The 17,791-nt window shown below is 39.0% G+C and overlaps 1 protein-coding gene across 1 annotated transcript in view; it reads right to left on the reverse strand.

Moving 5' to 3' along the window:
- Positions 1 to 3,943: 3,943 nt before the first annotated feature.
- The window catches only part of LOC149566568 (uncharacterized), a 34,266-nt gene continuing 20,418 nt past the window's right edge, over positions 3,944 to 17,791 (reverse strand). The window contains exons 2-3 of the transcript XR_016362221.1: positions 4,362 to 4,450; positions 3,944 to 4,224 (exon numbers count right to left, since the gene is read on the reverse strand). The gene's annotated coding sequence lies outside the window, so the exon portion shown is untranslated. The remainder of the gene's footprint in view (positions 4,225 to 4,361; positions 4,451 to 17,791) is intronic.

A 17,791-nucleotide genomic window follows, 5' to 3' on the forward strand; every position in this document is an offset into this window, starting at 1 on the left:
CCTGTGGAGTTCTGAAAATTAACACTGATGGTTCTTCCCGTGGGAATCCTGGTCCGGCTGGTATTGGCGGAGTGGCTCGTTGTAGTTCTGGGGATGCTAAATTTTTCTTCTCAGTTCATAAGGGTGATTATACTAACAATCTCATGGAAGCTCAGGCTATTTTATATGCTGTGGAACAGTGTTGCTTGCGGGGATGGAGTAAGATTATCTGTGAGTCTGATTCACAGGTGGTGGTGAACATGCTTTCTTCGCAAGAGCTTGAGGATGTTAGTTGGCAGCTGGCCACTGTTGTTAAGCAAATTCTTTTCTTCTCTTCCTCTTTTCAGTTCATTAGGTTCACGTATATTCCTCGTGAATGGAATAGAAATGCTGATTGTTTAGCCAAATGGGCTTCTAGTCATGATCCGGGTTGGAATATTAGGGATAGGAGGCAACTGTCCTTTGAGATGGTGCAAGAATTTGATGATCTTGTTGCTCAGGATCGAGCTCCTTGTTGAGCTCTCCTTGTTGTATTCCTTTCTGTCTTAATAAATTTTTACCCCTCTTTTTGTCAAATAGTTTTGAACAGTATTATTGCAGTGCACAATTTTCAAGAAATGAACTAATGCTTTGAAGGCTATCGAAAACTTTAGTCTTTTGCCTTATGGCAGTGACTAAAAAGGTATCACTGCATTTTGGAATTAGGTTACAATTGCTATTTTTTTAGGCCATTGAAAACTTTAGTCTCCTGCCTTACGGCAAGGACTAAAAAGGTAACCCTGCATTTTGGAATTTGGCTACAATTGCCATTTTTTTTTTGTTTAATGCTCTACTGTATTGTATAATATATCTTGTTATATAATAGTTTATTGGTCACTGTTGTTATAGGTGAGTTTTCCTCATTGGCAGTGAAACATTGCACAAAATAATTGGTCCCGAGAATGTAGTTAGCTTGCTTTTGATTTAAAGACAACAGTATATGTTAAAAAATATTGTTTTAAGCAAATAAGTCTGCCCCACGAGAAGTCTGACTTACCAAACAACCTTCCAAAAAGTCCGACTTACCAAACAACCTTCCAAACAGCAGTCAAAGTTGAAATTGTTACCAGCATCTACACCTAATCAGCCATTATGTCTATGTCACACTGTAAAAATTAACTGCAGCCATCACTACTCAATGAAAAATTATTAACAGATAGCAACTTAGTTTCTTTGATAAACCTATAATTACCATCATATTTAAGTGGAAATGGCAGCTACATCATATTGCTCTTCAGTTGCAATTATATATTCAACACCACCGTTTATGTTGCCTATATGCAATTTGTTCTTGTGTATTTTCACTTATGGCTATTTTATTCTCTTGGGTAATTAAGGCGCCCTTTATGATTGAATAAGGAAGAGAAACTAGTCAATTCAAATGAAATGAAAACAGTGAAATCAAACTATAATATAGAGATTATCGTGCAAATATGGTAGATGTGAGAAAATCAGAGATACGGAAATTTCAAGAAATTTTAAGGATGGTTATTGGTTACCAACCTGCGTGACCTCTTCAAGTGGTTAGCATCACATGGTAACAAAAGTTCGTGCAAATTTATAGCAGACAATAACGAATAGACAAAGCAATATTCATCCCAGCACCAACATACCAGAGAGTCAATGTGAGAAACATCAAACAGGGAGGAATTGTTTAGAAAGTGGTTTACAGACTCGGACTTGGAGAGTACTTGACAAGTTCAAAATTTTCAACTTGGCAAAAACTAGGAAAAAATTCAACAGATACTCAGCAATTTAGAAAGAACTAAAAATTAAAGTCTCTTATAGAAATCTATATTTTTTCATAAAATTCAATTACAAAATATATAAAATTAAAAATTGACATCTCGAAAGAGAAAATTCAAGGTTTTATAGCAAAACAGCATATGAAAAACATATTTAATCCAGTAGTTTACTTGCATCGATATTTTTACCCATTGTTTTTTGTGTCTATAAAATCGTGAGTTAAACTTGTGAGTACTCACCCAACAAAAAGAATAGAGTGTACTTGGCAACTCGGGGGGTACTCGGAGAGTTTGCGAACTGTGGTTTAGAATGCCAATTATTATAATGTTGACAACCTCTTAAGTGTTGCAATCAAGATATTGACAAAGAACTCTAAACAATGTGATAGATAAGAAAATTTCCTAGCAAAATATAGATGTGTGTCAAAAAAGTGATCAGAATTTTATTTACCATAAATTTAAGCCCAGAAAGTGGATGCCCCAAGTCTTAATAACTTAGTCAGAGAATAGATAAATGCATCCCTAACAAGTTAAAACATTGATAAGTAGGAGATAATTTCCACAGCTAGTCAAATTGTGATATCGAGTACTGAGCAAGACGATGAACATTACTTCAATTCTTCATTGCTATCACAAGTTCTGATAATTGTCCTAAAATCTTCCTGATTAACTCCAAAGCATCTCAAGAACCAAAAGGGAAAGGAGTTTGCATTTTGTAAGATCTGTTAGAGAAAGAAGTGAAATTCACGTCTGAACTTCTCTAAAGATGAACATCTCACAAATTTGTCCAAAATTCAACTAAAGTAGAAGATAATCTACACCCTCAAAATCATCCAGCTACTTCAGTCAAGAACTGGCATACAGAAAAAAATTCTTGTCTAATAAAGTATAGCTCTCAGACATATCCGATATTAAGTGCATACTGCAGATAGTGAGAATCATTTGCGTAACTTCACAAAAACAGTGAAGAAGAGGTGCAGTACTGCTTTCTAGGAACCTATTAACATTTAAAAATCCCTTACCATTTCACAGAAATTGGGGATCAAAAAACACCACCAGATCTTTGCATTACTCCACCAGTATATTTTTCACTAATAATCACTAATTCTCCTTCTAAACCAACTTCTGATACCCACAGCCTTTTCCTAAAGTTTCCCTGCTTTTTAACTCAAATTTACTCACAGGTCAGTTTCCGCTCTTAATGCCTTGGATTGACTCTTATACCAATTGTTTGCAGACCAGAATGTCCTCAAGATCCCTACCAATCACAAAGTGTGGAAGAAAGATAGGTGACCAGGATGGACAACATGACCCAGGTAGTTTTGATCAATGCATAAAAAGGCTCCAATCGTAAGATGCCATGGAAGTTTCCTTTCATGTCATCAATGACATGTTATCAATAATCTGAAATATAGATATCATTTACTTGGAAGGCATTCCAATTAGTCCCACAACAACAAATAATTAATTTTACAGTATCTCAATCATTCCCATGACAAGAAATTGTTAATTTTAGGAAATAACCCAAACATCGATTGATAATTCAATTGCAATTTTCTTCAAAATCCCAATATGAGCACTGCCAGCTAGCATGCCAAAGATTGTGAGTAGCTCCTTGTTTTGCCATCCAGAGTAGGTCATCTTGCTCAGAGAAGACATGATTGCCTTGGGCGTGGGGAACCACTTTGTCACTCAAAATGCAAAGCTAAATAAATGATGGAAAAACATATAGGCTTTTTCTCATGTGAATGCTTTGATAGGTTCAGAGCACTCCAATATATTTTAAACTTTCTCCAGGTAGATGTTGATAATATCTTGAGGTACACCAGACTCGCCTTTTGAGATATTTAATGCACGTGTGATTAGTTACCAAGGTCTTTGACATGCAGCAGTAGGTGTTAGCTCTGGGGGTAACAAAGGCTATTGGACTTGAAAAAAGCACTCCTCTAAGGGGCAATAAAACGAATCAAGTTTGAACCAAAATTAAATTCTATAGATGTAAAGTAAGCAGAAAAATAGAATTATAGAGACTTAAAAGGCATCAGTTTCCTCAGCAAGGGAGTTCAGAGATGCAAGTTTTTTCTCTGCTGGTGAAATAATTTTAATTAAATAAAATCAAATGACTCAAATGAATTCAGGCTTTCTTACAAACCATCTATTCGGCAGATATTAACAAAATATAAAATCATAAACTTTTTTTCCATTAAGTTCAGCATGTTTAAATTATAATAATGATTTGCATGAATTCAAGCTTCCTTGCCAATAATCTAAAAATAGGATGAATAAGACAAGGAGGGCTACATCTTGTGGAGAACCCAAAACACGTTTAATTAAATATTACAATATCTAGTCTAGAAATAGGCAGGCCACGCATAGCAGGAAAAACTAAGTCATTGCATCTTGTTTGCCCAATGTGACTTCCAGACAAGGCTCATCTTTTCAATCAGTACACCCTTGGTCTCTGCGAGGAAAGTATAGATGAAAATGCTTAAGATCAGAAACTATCCAGAAAAAAAATGAACAACCCAAACTTCAAATGGCAGAGCAAGGCTATAAAGGCTTGGACAATGATGAAGTAAGGAGGAGGTTGACACAAACCTTGATGCTCTACCCTTTCAGTCAAATTTCCGGGGGAAAATTTTCACTTGGAAACAACCATCCAAGGGGCCTCCATGGCTATGCGAAAGCTGCAAAATAAATGCATGTAAAGATCAGAGGTGCCATCGCTTGGAGATCAAAAGTTCAAAATGTTTGGTAGAGCATGACTAAAATTTACAGCACCCAAAAAATAATCAGAGATTGGCATCAAAAGAGATTAAATTGCTACCTGCATAGATTCTGAAAAATGTGCCCCAGTAATTCCCATTTCAAAAACGCAGTCACAAACAACAAAAAGAATGAAATCAATCAGGCACATGTTCCAAATAGCAATTCCATTTATATTTTGAAAATCCACTTTTGCTCCAATCACATACAGAAAATGTCATGCAGGAATTAAACATATATTAAATTTTACGACTTATCTGCTCTTCTAGCTGCCAAAATTTTATCATCTTTCCCCAATGCTTGATAAACAAAAATGGTCATCAAATTCTCATATAAAAATTGGCTCAAGAAGAAGACATTAGAGATTCTGCAAGGTATATATTGAAATTTTTCCTGCACCACATTTGCTCAAAACAAATATTGAGTAATTGGCTAGACAAAATCCCTTACAATCTTATGAGTCAAGATAAAATTGCACAAGGGCTTTAGGGCCCTATGGACTAATGAAAGGATACAAGTAGGTTTCACTATCTCTGTGAAGGAAACAGTTTCCATCATTTACTTCAGTATTTTTTAAAACAAATTGAGAGACATATACTAGGAAATCTGGATCTTGTTATTTTAGATATTTTTGTTGGGGTTTTTAGATAGCAAAGCAACTCTAACGGCAAATAGATGAGAGAACTTGAATACAAGATTTTCTCTAAGCTGATTTCTACTAACAGAGTCACTTTTATCATTTATGATCTCGGTTGATCCTTTAATGCAACAAACTCCTGCAATTTTCAAGAAAAATGAAGCCAATATAGATGAAAACCTTTGAATTAAAATCTGAAGCTAAACAACACCAACATTTGTAAAAGAGAAAATACAACATAAGCTTTAGAAGCTATATTTTTATAAGACAATCTTTATGAAAGAGATAGTCCTACATAAGGCTCACATGCTTGGCTTCTTTCGGTGCAAATATAATCTTCTGTATGCGATCCTAGAGGGAACATATCATAGTGGTATACAATTGGCATATCATAGAGGTATGCACTTAAGCGTTAATCTTGCAGAAAGATGCGAATATGCGTTAATAGAATTGAGAAATATGATGTGAGTATAATTTATACCGAGATGTTGAATGTACGGTTAGATTGCAATTCCTCAATTGCTATCAACTGATGGACCATATGCTCTTGTATGATCTGATCTGCTGGTGCTCGATGCTATGCTGATAATTTAATCTGCCTTGGCAATATGTGAATGTGTAAAGGTGGCTATCTACTGATCCAACATGTATATTTCTGCAGATTCTGCCTGATGCTTATATCTTCTTAAGACGTGCTTGCTAACTTCTGCTGCTAAGATCTGAAGATATATTGGATTGCTTCTTGATGATTGAGACTGATATTTGAAGATGTGTTTTTTTGGATTGATTGTCTGAATGCTTCTACATTATGATCAGTGGCCTTTTGTCCTAGTGCTACTAACACTGCCTATTCTTGCCTATCAATAATATTAAATAGCGCTTGATTCTGTTTACATTTTCCCCATGTTATAGATATGGATCGTTGCCTTATTTTTCTTGTTCAAAACTTCTCTCTTCAACAATGTATGCAATAGCTAATGTTTTTCCTGGTTCTTTCTTCTTGATGTGGTTGTCTTGACTGATGTTCAATCTTCCGATCATTATTGTTTCCTTTTCTTAGATGCCCTCTCTTCCAATGCATTGGTTTCCTTTCTTATATCTTTCAATGCTAAGGACCCACCCTTCACCTTGCGAGGGGTGCCTTTCTTCAAGTCAATTGTGATTCATTACTAACTGCTAATTTCATAAGATGACACTTTTGCAGATTATTCCTTCTAATAATGATTTCTATATTTTTAGCATAGGTAATCACATTTCTACTAGATTGTAATCACTGTCTTTTATTACATGAATTGCTTTGCACCTATTAGTAATGATAAACACTGTTCTTATAGTTATTGTTTCCTTCCTAGTTGTTATCTGCTCACTGCATTAGACTTCTCTATCAGATATCAATTTGTTATTGTTGTTGATACTGAATGCCCTTTATATAGCGTTTGACTTAGAAGGGGTCATGACAACACGTGAAAAATGCATTTTAACCAACATTTACCTGCATCAACATATTTGTTTATGCCAATATGGTAGTACTTGTCATCAACAACATATGCATATATAATTCACAGTATTACTATCACATCTGCCTAAGTAATTGGAACAATACACAAGATGGTAAAATATGTCTTTTATTAATTGTACCAAACAGACTTACATACCCATACCAAATGATTGTCCAGAAATTACCATCCAATCTATTCCATGTGCGTACTACATATAGCGCTCCAGTTGATTACTAATACCAACCGATGCAATGCTTGGTACAACTCCTCCTAACAACTACTTAATTACTTTTATTGCGAAATTACTCAGTACATTATCTCCCCACCCAAATAAAAAGAGTCATTTCCACATGACTAGGAAGAGAGATGAGACAAAGTCCTTGGAGTTGAAGCTGAAATTGACGCTGCGGTTGGAGTGGTTGAGGCCGTGAGATGGGCGAGTTGCTGCTTAAGTAGTTGTACATCCTATTCTGCCACAAGTTGCTTAGTATGTGCGCCATGTAGAAGCCTTTGTGGATTCATCCTGTCTTTGTCTGCTACTGCCAATTTTTCTGCATGATTAGTATGTTCCCTCTTAAGTTGGGCTTCCAACTTCTCAACTTACTCGGTTAGAATTAATCGATCCTCCTCTATTTTTGCCACTTCCCAAGTGGCCTTCTATAAATGAAGGAACAGGGCCCAAAAAGTTCCCTCTATGTCAGACAAAACAGGAGTTAAAGGCCCACATGTTTGTACTACTCATGATGCCTGCCACTGTTGGGATCACTACATCTCATCAATAGGCCAACCATGGTCTGCAAATGCCCTCTAAATATCTTTGTGGCATCCAATCCTCATGAAATGTAAGAGGGTCTCAGCTTAGGAAACTATAGTAGCCATTTCCACCTCTATGGCCCTCTATTAGATTTCCTATGTTGCCTTGGTTATGATCTCCAACTTTGCCAGAATTTGTTGGGTGCGTTCATCACATGATGTGGACATGGTTTCTTCTCCATCTGGATGGCTTCCTGCTATTGCCCATTCTTCTTGAATATTCATGGTTTCCCTGTGTGGTTGTTCCTCTAGTATAGGTAGGGTGGTCCCTCCTAGCAAATGTGAGGATGGAGGTGGTATATTTGCCACTCCCAACTCATATTGTGCTAGTAGGGCATCAGTCTATATCTTCTTGTTCTCCAATGTCCTCCTCTCACTCTCTATGCTCTTGATGTTGTGGCTCCCCTATTAAGTGCGAGGTTGTCACAGAGGTGGGAGGAGGGGCTAGTGTGGATGTCTCCATTGATGTTGTCTTAGGTGTCACTAATAATGCAATCAGTTGTCCTATTTCAATCCCCTATGGCACAGCAAGTCATACTATGTAGCTGCCCGCTTTAGTGCACCTCAAATCTACTAATTTGGCACAAGACATTCTACCTCCCGAAACAAGATGAGTCATTTCCGATAGCTTAGCAAGTGCAAAATTTATCTTCTTGGCACCCCAATCGACAAAGGTGGGTCTACTAGTAGTGCCTTCATCTCTTTTTGTACTCATACCTGTATGACAACCCATGCTTTCCTTCTCATGGGCCATATGGCTAGTATTTGTATGGTCCGTATGACTTCTTGTGCCTTCCTTCTCAGGGTCCATACAACTTGCTCCCATACAACCTGTGTTTGTACAACATGTATGACAAGTAGCCGTATGACTGATGCTCTTTGTGCAACTTGGTTTCTCCTCTGCCTGTTGCATGCCTTTCGTCATCGTTGGGAGTGACCTTTCCATGACTTCTACCATTTCCACTTCCTTGGATGTGTCCCATCAGCGTTGTTTGTGAAGTTTGATATTCTTATTCTTCCTGCCAACTGGATTCCTCTTCCAAGAATGTTTCTTCCTCTTCTTCTGCATTGCTATCCATGCCAAAATTTTGTGTGTTGGGTTCATCCTGTCTTGCCTCTTTTTGTGAGGTTTCATGCTCTTGGCACTTCCTCCCCCTACTATGGTATCCATGTGAATCCAATATAGCATGGCAGGCTAATAGGGCTCAACCTTGTTTGCTGGGACAAAACTTCCCCTATGCTCGAGACAAACCTATGTGTAGGGCCTCTAGAAACAATGCTATAGTATAATGTGGCATATAGAAAGTCTTGTACTTTAATAGAAAAAACTCCTTTAGCCTATCTGAAAGTAACTGAGCCCAGTTATGAACCTTACCCTCATACAAGCCTTTTACTTTTGGAATCATGGAGAGTGCAATATCCGATGTGTTACTACCTTCGGTTAATTTACTCTTTGACAGATCTACCACACACCTTCATTCTACATTCCTCACAAAAGTCTTTTTGATGCCTCTACTGCTGCTTCAAATGTTGTCCCACTACTTTTATGTCAAATTATCCTTGCACACTAATTTTGCCAAATGTGTCATTTCTTCTATGGTCATCTTCGGAGCTTTATCCACTTGTTGCCCTTTTGCTAGGCACCTCAAATACCTTTGTAAAATTTTGTGGTGCAAAGGAGATTGACACATTCTCTGCAACTATTGAATAGTGGACTTATGGCCCTTCTTGTCATAGCCATGCACTAGGGTTTGCAAAACCGGTTCAAACTCCTTAAGATAAAAAATAGGCATAAATGCAATCTTGATTCTTATCTACCTTTGCTTTTCGTAGTGTCACCTTTGATGAATGCTGGTCATTTTTTTCTTGCCACCAATTCTTGCATTCTGTTCTAGCAACCCCTTCGAATTTTGATGTTCGTTGTCGAGACTTCTTCCATTCTTCCCTTGTTCTTGTGGCTCTTGTTTGCTGCAGCCATGATGTTTGTCTATTGGCTCCTCTATGCTTTCTCCCTTTTATTCTTTTCCTCAATCCTATGAGGGTTTAGTCCTTGCTTGGTCCCCACCCACCATGCCTTTAATTTATTTATTGTTGTATTCTATAGGCTCTTCGCCCAACGAATTTTGATGTTCGTTGTCGAGACTTCTTCCATTCTTCCCTTGTTCTTGTGGCTCTTGTTTGCTGCAGCCATGATGTTTGTCTATTGGCTCCTCTATGCTTTCTCCCTTTTATTCTTTTCCTCAATCCTATGAGGGTTTAGTCCTTGCTTGGTCCCCACCCACCATGCCTTTAATTTATTTATTGTTGTATTCTATAGGCTCTTCGCCCAATTCCCTTCTATTTGTGGCACATGCATAGAAGGTGTGACTTTTCCATATGCAGGTGTTCCTTTCCAAATCTAGCATACGACCTTCTACTTTGTTGTATGCGTATGAAATATTGTACGACCTTCCTTTCCTGCTTGTTGTACGACCTAGCCTGACATATGGATTGGTAGTCTCTTCTTGGCGTACTATCTTGTCTACCTTCCCCTAGCATACGACCTTGCCTGCCTCCACCAAGTGTACGACCTAATCTACCTCCTCCTAGTGTAATGCCTTGTCTGCCTCCACCTAGCATACGACCTTGCCTATGTCCTCCTGGCATACGACCTTGTATGGAATACTTGCCTCCTTCTAGCATATAGGACGAGCATACAGATTCCTCCTTACTTTGTTGCCCCTTCCCTTTCTTCTTTTGGATGTATATTTCGAGCTTCTTGACTTTTTTATGGTCGTTTTTTGTTTCATTCTACTATCTAAAGAAATTCGTACCTTTTTATGTTTGATTGGTTCAACTTCCTTTTCGTCCCCTTTTCTTCCTAGTCTTGGATTTCTACTTTAGACACATATTGCCACAAGCAGGAACCTAGAAATGTCTAATAGCATTTATTTTCACAACAAGTCCCTAAATATTCAAGATTGGATATCTTATCCACCAATGGGGCTAGGCCCACGCCTTTATAGCTGCCATCTACATACTGTCCACCATACTTTTGATGCCAAGTGGTTTTTTCCCTATCTACAATAGGTGCCTCCGATGGGTTAGGAATCACTTCCATATTTCATTTGGTTTTCGTCGATCTGGTGCTCTCCCTTCTTCCTTCTGGCACTTCTCAATTATCTCATCCACATAGTTGTCCCCTAAGTAGATGAACAAGTCCTCGGTTTTTACCAACATTTTGAGGGGTGGTCCAATGGTAGCACCATATTCCTCCAAGTTAATTTCTTCTATATCTTCTCTGATTGTGCTTTGTTGGAACTCCTCCGTGTCTTGTTCTTTTCTAGCCTCTTCATCAATATCTTAAGCTACAAAGCCTTCTCTCATCCCTTCGTAGGGTGCCTTCATCCTCAATAGCTATTAATACTTATACATTGAGGTCTAAACAATGCATTTGTGAGGTGTTTATGGATCCTTGGAACTGTTATCCCTTTCACCTTTTTCTCGACCATTTGTTCTTTTGGTTCTACAAGAAGTTTATCCTAGTCCGTATCTAGTATGGAAGGTTCTGTTGAGATCATCGGGTCCTCCTTTGGTTCTTTACTTTGTCCTAGTGTCCATCCTCCTTTGGTGGTGTACCCCAGCATATTAATTCCTTCAATATGTTGCTCTTGGTATGCTTTTAACTTAGACACATTTCTTAGTTATTTGATTGGTCTGTCATTGAGGGTAGATAATTTGATTGCTCTGTTGCTACCGATTTCCCTTACTCTGAATGGTCCCAACCACCTTACTTTAAGTTTCCCTGGTTTAATTGCGTTATGACCATTATATTTCACAACTATCCTGACCAAAAATACATTTTTCAGAGCTGTTTATTGTGCCAATATTTTATTCGGCATTGTGCCACCTTCATAGCCCATTGTGTTGTCATTTGCCTTTCCTCTAGTTTGATGAGGTTGTTGAGTCTTTCCTTTAAGCTGTCTTCTTCCCCCCATCTACTTTCTATTGCCACCCTTAGGCTTGGTATAATGAATTCTGCTGGTACCATTGCTTCTTGGTTGTAAATCAGCTAGAAGAGCGTGCTTCTAGTGGTTGCCTTGTATGAAGTTCAAAAAGCCCATAGAACTTTTGGTAGCCTTTCTTCCCAATCACCATCCTCTACTCCACAAGTCTTGTACAATATTGATACCAAAATTTTATTTGTGGATTCTGCTTGCCAATTCACACATGGGTAGTATGGATTGTACAAGTTGTGGAAGATGCAAAATTCCTGAGTCATATTTCGTATCACCTAATTCACAAAATGTACACCCCTCTCACTTGTAATCGAGATTGGTATCCCGAATCATGTAACAATTTGCTTGTATAGGAATTTGGTTGTACTAACTACAGTGTTGTCTAGGCAGGCCCTTGCCTCCACCCATTTTGTAAGGCATATCCAATTGCAACTACAATATATCGACAATGTCGAGCTGCACTTGTTTGTAATGGTCCTACAAAGTCTAGTCACCATCTCTCGAAGAGTTCCTGTGGTGTGGCATGAAGTCCCTTTTTATTGGCTTCCTCGTTCATTGGCATGTGTCACATCCTGCCACCCATTGTTTGGCATCTGTATATAGCATTGGCCACCAATAAACTTCCTAGCTATGGCATCCGGCCCCATGTGTCCACCTGCCAATCCATCATGAGATTTTCGTAGCATGCTTGGTATTTCTTCTTCCATCACACATCTTCGTAGTACTTAATCAGGCCCCATCTTATAAAGCAGACCCTTTATGAGCTAAAACATTTTTTTTTAAGGCTACCTTCCTCCTTTCACTGGCTGTCAGATCTGAAGGAAAAGATGTCGTGGATAGGTAACTCCCCACTTGTTTGTACTATCTCGAAAGTACCTCTATGCAAAAGAGATGTGTGTATGGAAAATCCTCATTTACTCCTCCTGTCAGCTCTCCCAAACTTATTCTGGAAAGATGGTTTGCCATGACATGGCTCTTCCTAGGTCGTACTACAATTTTGAACTTAAATTCTTCGAGTAGGAGAAGCCACCTACCTACCCTCCCTTGAATTATTGGTTTGTTGACGAGATAGAGGAGTGCTTGGTCATCTACAAAGAACATGAATGGTGTGGCAAGTAGATAATGGTAGAACTTTTGTACTAAGTATACCATGCCTAATGCTTCCCTTTAGTCGTACTGTAGTTTCTTCCCACCTTTGAGAGCAATCTGTTGGCAAAGTAGTCCGGGTGATCTAGTCCTTTCAGTCCTACTTGGGCCAATGTTGCCTCAATGGAAAAATTTGAGGCATCTATGTGTACGTGGAATGCTTTGCTCTAGTCAAGATATACCAGTATTGGCACTCTTACCAAACTTGTTTTGAGTTCCTTCAACACATCATTTTGCTTTGTTCTCCATATGAATGGTTCTCCTTTCTACATAAGCTTTTCCAATGGTAGGGTAATTTCAGCAAAACCCTTAATGAATCTTTTGTAATAGCCTACATGGCCCAGGAATGATTTTACGTTGGACACATCTTGGGGGTTCTCCATCTCAACAATGACTTTGATTTTGTCAAGATCAAGGTTTAGTCCTTCCTTACATACAATATTTACTAACAATTTCACTTGAGATACCATTAAGCAACATTTCTTGGGATTCAGAGCCAGTCATGACCTCTTGCACCATTCCATACACTCCCGTAGTATTGGTAGATGAGTTTCCTTCCCACTTAATACCGGCCAGTCATCTAGGAATGCCCTGAACTTGTTCGTTGTCATTCTATCAAGTATATGAAGTATAATTCTTTGGAATGTTGCAGGGGCAATACATAATCCAAACAACATTCTATTATATGCATATAACCTATCTTCTACTACAAAAGTAGCCTTCAATTTGTCCTCGTCTGCTATGTTGATTTGATTGTATCCTGAGAACCCATTCATGAATGAGTACATCTCGTGTGTAGCTACCTCCTCCAATATGGTGTTTGTGAAAGGTAGGGAAGGGGTCTTTTATTGTAACAACATTCAAGCATTGAAAATCCATGCATATTCCGATCTGATTTTCTTCTTTGAGAAAACTATTGGGGATACCCACTCACTGCTTTGTACCTTGAAAATAATCCTAACATCTGGCATTTTTTCAATTTCCTCCTATACTTTGGCAGCATAATTCTTATTCATATAGTATGGCCGCTTTCGCATTGGTTGGGCATCTGACATTAGTGGAATCTTATGTACACACAGCTCTGGCAGAACTCCTTTAAGATCCTTGTATGTCCATGCAAAGACATCTTTGTATTTGAGGAATATTTGAAGTGTCACTCCTTAAAGGGTTGGGTCCCAGTCATCCCCCGCCATTATAGGTTTTGGTTCCTTTTGATCTCCTAAGTTAAGTTCCACCACCCTTGGTTCTTTGTACCTTATATTTTCTTCTCCTCTGAACTGGTGGGCTGGTGTATCATCTACCAGTACCATTCCATCCTTGTGCTCCTTAGGATACGTGTCCTCTTCCTCCATTTCGGCAATTTCCAGCATATTACAACTTGGCTTGAATACCTCATATTCCTCCATTTGTCAATGAAACAATCCACTTAGTGAATTTGTTTCATCCTCCAAATAATTTCCAAGTCTTAAGATGCCTTCCTTGTCTGGTTCTATTTCTCTCTTTCCATTGCATTCCTTGCCTTCCGATTCCAAGTTGAATGCCAACTTTTGACTTACTACTTGGTTTTGTAAGTCAATTGTGTACTTCCTTCCATTACTTTCAATGGACAATGCCAATAGCTCTTCTTCTCAATGTACTTAATAAGGCATCATAGCTCTTCTTCTCAAGGTTTAATGCCATGCCAATCCACTCCCACCAGTTAGAAGGTAGGTGGCCAGAGCGTGGGTTTACCCAAGGCTCTCTAAGTCTCTTAAAGAAGCACGTTCACCTTGGATCCTCCATCCACTATGGTGTTAGTCAGTTGGTGACCCATGAGATTTCTACCACGGCTGGAGTTCTTTCCAGCCTTACTGCAAATAGTGGTGGTTCTGGAATCGTTTTATCTTCTGATGCTTGTTCCTTTTTGCTATCACCTTACTTGGGGTTACTTTTTCCATGTTTGATGTTATCTTCTCCTCTCTGGGAGATTGCTACCCTTAGTTGTGGCAAGGTTTCCAATAGATCAGCCACCTGTACTGGTACGCTAGCTTGCAACATCTGTCTTATTATGTTGGTTTCAGATGCGGGTCAAGTGGAAGGAGTTTCTTTTTGATGGCGTTGTTCCTCCAGCGTCATCCGTGCCTCCTTCAATCATTCCTTTTTAGTTTGAGGATTAGGGTAGGAGGCTTTTTTGGCCTATAGGTGAGTGACTGTCATTACTTGCTCTTTTGTTTCTTTGACTTCCAACATATTGACTTCCTTCATTTTAGGACAATCTGTATCTTCGTGGTTCCCTGGCCCACACCACTTGCACAACTTACTCCCCCCATCATTTTGGTAGTCCTGTAAGAAGTGCCCCCATTCATTACACCTTTGGCACTAGATCATTGGTAGGCCTTTTTCGTTGTACTGGATGCGACTGTGCGGTGTGTTGGTGTTGCTATTGCCTCCTCGTCTTGTGTTTCGATATCCCCTTGGGGAGGCATCGAAATTTGTGTTCCTTGGAGGGGTAATGGGAGGTGTAGATTGTTCTCCCGTGAGGAGTGCTTATGTACTCTGAACCTTCAAGTTGTATGGGCATTCTTTAAGGGAATGTCCCACTACTTGATAGATGTCGCAAAAAAAATTCTTCGAGCAATTAGCCTTTGTGTGCCCTTCACCTCAACATTCTGTACATCAAACTTCTTTGCCTTCTTTAACTTCTTTTTCTCCCTTGATTTCCTTCATCATTTGCATCATGTCTTTGTGGAGGTCCTAAATGGTTTTTGATTCTTCCTCGCTTTCTTCCTCACTACTGGCATCACTATTTTCTTCTTATTCCTGGACATTTTGTCTTTGCTCTCAATATACATAGCTCTGTTCTAGGCCTTTTTATAGGTGGATGGAGGTACCACCTTCATTATTTTCCAGATGGAAGGACTCAATCCTTCAATGAACCACCTTTTTTTCAATTCGTCGGCTAGTTTGTTCTCCAGCTTCTCTATCAATTCATCTCCTGTGGTATACCCGCACGCTTTCATTTTTTCCTTGGCAAATGTTATATGTTTCCACTATCACCTCATCATCATCTCTTAACAATTTGAATTCTGCCTCAAAGGCTTTCCTTAGATCATCCCATGTTTTCTTTTATGTATCCGCCAAACCTTTGAACCAATTGATTGCCACTCCTTGTAGGGTGACAGGAAAGGCCTTCAACCAATGATCTTCATCGTCTTGTCCTCCTGCTCCCAGATGGTTACACGTCTTGCAATGCCTTATGGAGTCTTCTAATCCTTCACCTTTAAATTTAGGAAGTTTTTGTTTATCTGGCATGTTCGACATTGTCCTTTTATTTGTTTGTTGTGAATTTTCTCCTTCTTGACTCCTCGGAATCCGTTTCTCACATTCTTCTGCTCCTCCCCCAAGAGGTTGTGGGACTTCCATATTTTCACGCTCTTCTCCTCCTCCACCTTGGTGGAAGTGGGAGTCCCACCTTCCAAGGGTTTCTAATTTGAGGTACCCTATGATCAATGGCTCTAAAATAGCTAGCCTTTCAATTCCCTTTATTGTACTTTCCAATAATTTTGCTATTTGTCCCTCTAGATTTTCTTCCTTGTCCTCACTGAAGGTATGTTATGGTCCACGTGCTTGCTAGGCAAGGTCGTGCAATCTCTGCCTCCTCTCTCCTTGGTGTGCCAACAACACATGCCTTACGTCTTCCTCAATGATTCCTAATGAAGTGCCCTTCCTACATCGTCTATCCTTGTTGGGAAGGAGGGGTGTTAAATGTGGAGGTAGTGGTTTCCTCTGCAGCTCCTTGTGTCCTTCGATTCCTCCACGGAGAATTCATTCTATGGTTACTAGTATCTTTGGGCTCCTCCTCTCTATGGACCATTTGATAGAACCTTTATGATGTTTTCTGCCTCTTTTGCTCTCTCAGGTCCGGCTCTCTTTGCTCTTACACTACTACCAGCCTCTGGGCGAGTAGTCTTGGAAGACTTCCTATGAGATTGTACATAGCCTCATTCACTGTGAGTTCAGCATATACCGCATCAGTGGGGAGAGCCCTCTTCTTTGCCTCTCGCTGGACGTACTCGTCAACCTCAACATCCCACGCCTGCACGAGGCCTTGCATCAATTGATCCTCTTTGGTCACTTACTCTTCCTCAATGTTGCTATCTATTATTACTGTTTGTTGGTTGAAGGGACAACCCATTATACGTCCATCTTCATTCTGCCTATTGTACCTTGGGTTCTACTTTGTGATGTCCCCTTCTAGCTAGAGACGTCACTCTAGCTTGTGATTAGCCTATCAGAGACCCTCGTAGGCTAGTAGGATTGGATAGAGGGTCACCTTGGCATGGATATTAAAGTTTAAGTGACTTATTATTTAAATATTATTATATTATTATAAAGTTATAAAATAACTTATAATAATAAAGTCACTTTTATATTAAGGTGCGAATATAAGAATTTCTTTTATCCCACATTGGGGGAAAAGTAAGGGAGCTTGCACAAGGAAAGTATAAATGAACATGAGAGGTTCTCTTTTCAGCATCGGATTATTGTTAATTGCATTGGATGAGTTCTTGTGGAGCTAAAGGTTTCTGCATATTGTCTATTTGATCTTTGGGAACAGAAACTCCCATTGGTTGGCATAACTAAGGTGGTGAAATATCCTCCGAAGGGCTGCAAATTGAAAGGGATTTAGTGCTTAAATAGATCTGAAATTGTTGATGGTAGATTTAAAATTGCTGATGACATGAACAGTGTTGTGAACAATGTCGCGCTATAGTACCGTGCTATAGTACTTGCGCTATAGTACTACGCTACAGTGCTCATGCTACAATATTTTTGCTTGGTTTCAATTGTAATTCTTCATCTCCATCATTGGGCATCACTATTCAGATTCCTCTTGCAACTATTAGTAATTAGCATTGTCATCTTGGGCATATAATTTGCTGTTGTAAGAAGAAAAAATCAGAATTAGTTTGGTATTGCTATAGTCATCCTTGTAAGCCAAGAGTCTTGGAATATCTACATTGTCATGTACTTGGGATTGCATTCATTTGATGGAGTTATAGGTTGCATGCCTCATGTTGTTGTAATGTTCATAATGATAAGTATTTAGCTTGTAGGCTAAGTGTTTGTGAAAATAACAATTAGGTGCACATTTTACATGTAGAATTCTTACATATGCATTTCAAAAGA

This window comes from Cupressus sempervirens, chromosome 3 (assembly GCF_028749045.1).
Source record: "Cupressus sempervirens isolate cs-2001-9-10 chromosome 3, ASM2874904v1, whole genome shotgun sequence".
NCBI lineage: Eukaryota > Viridiplantae > Streptophyta > Pinopsida > Cupressales > Cupressaceae > Cupressus > Cupressus sempervirens.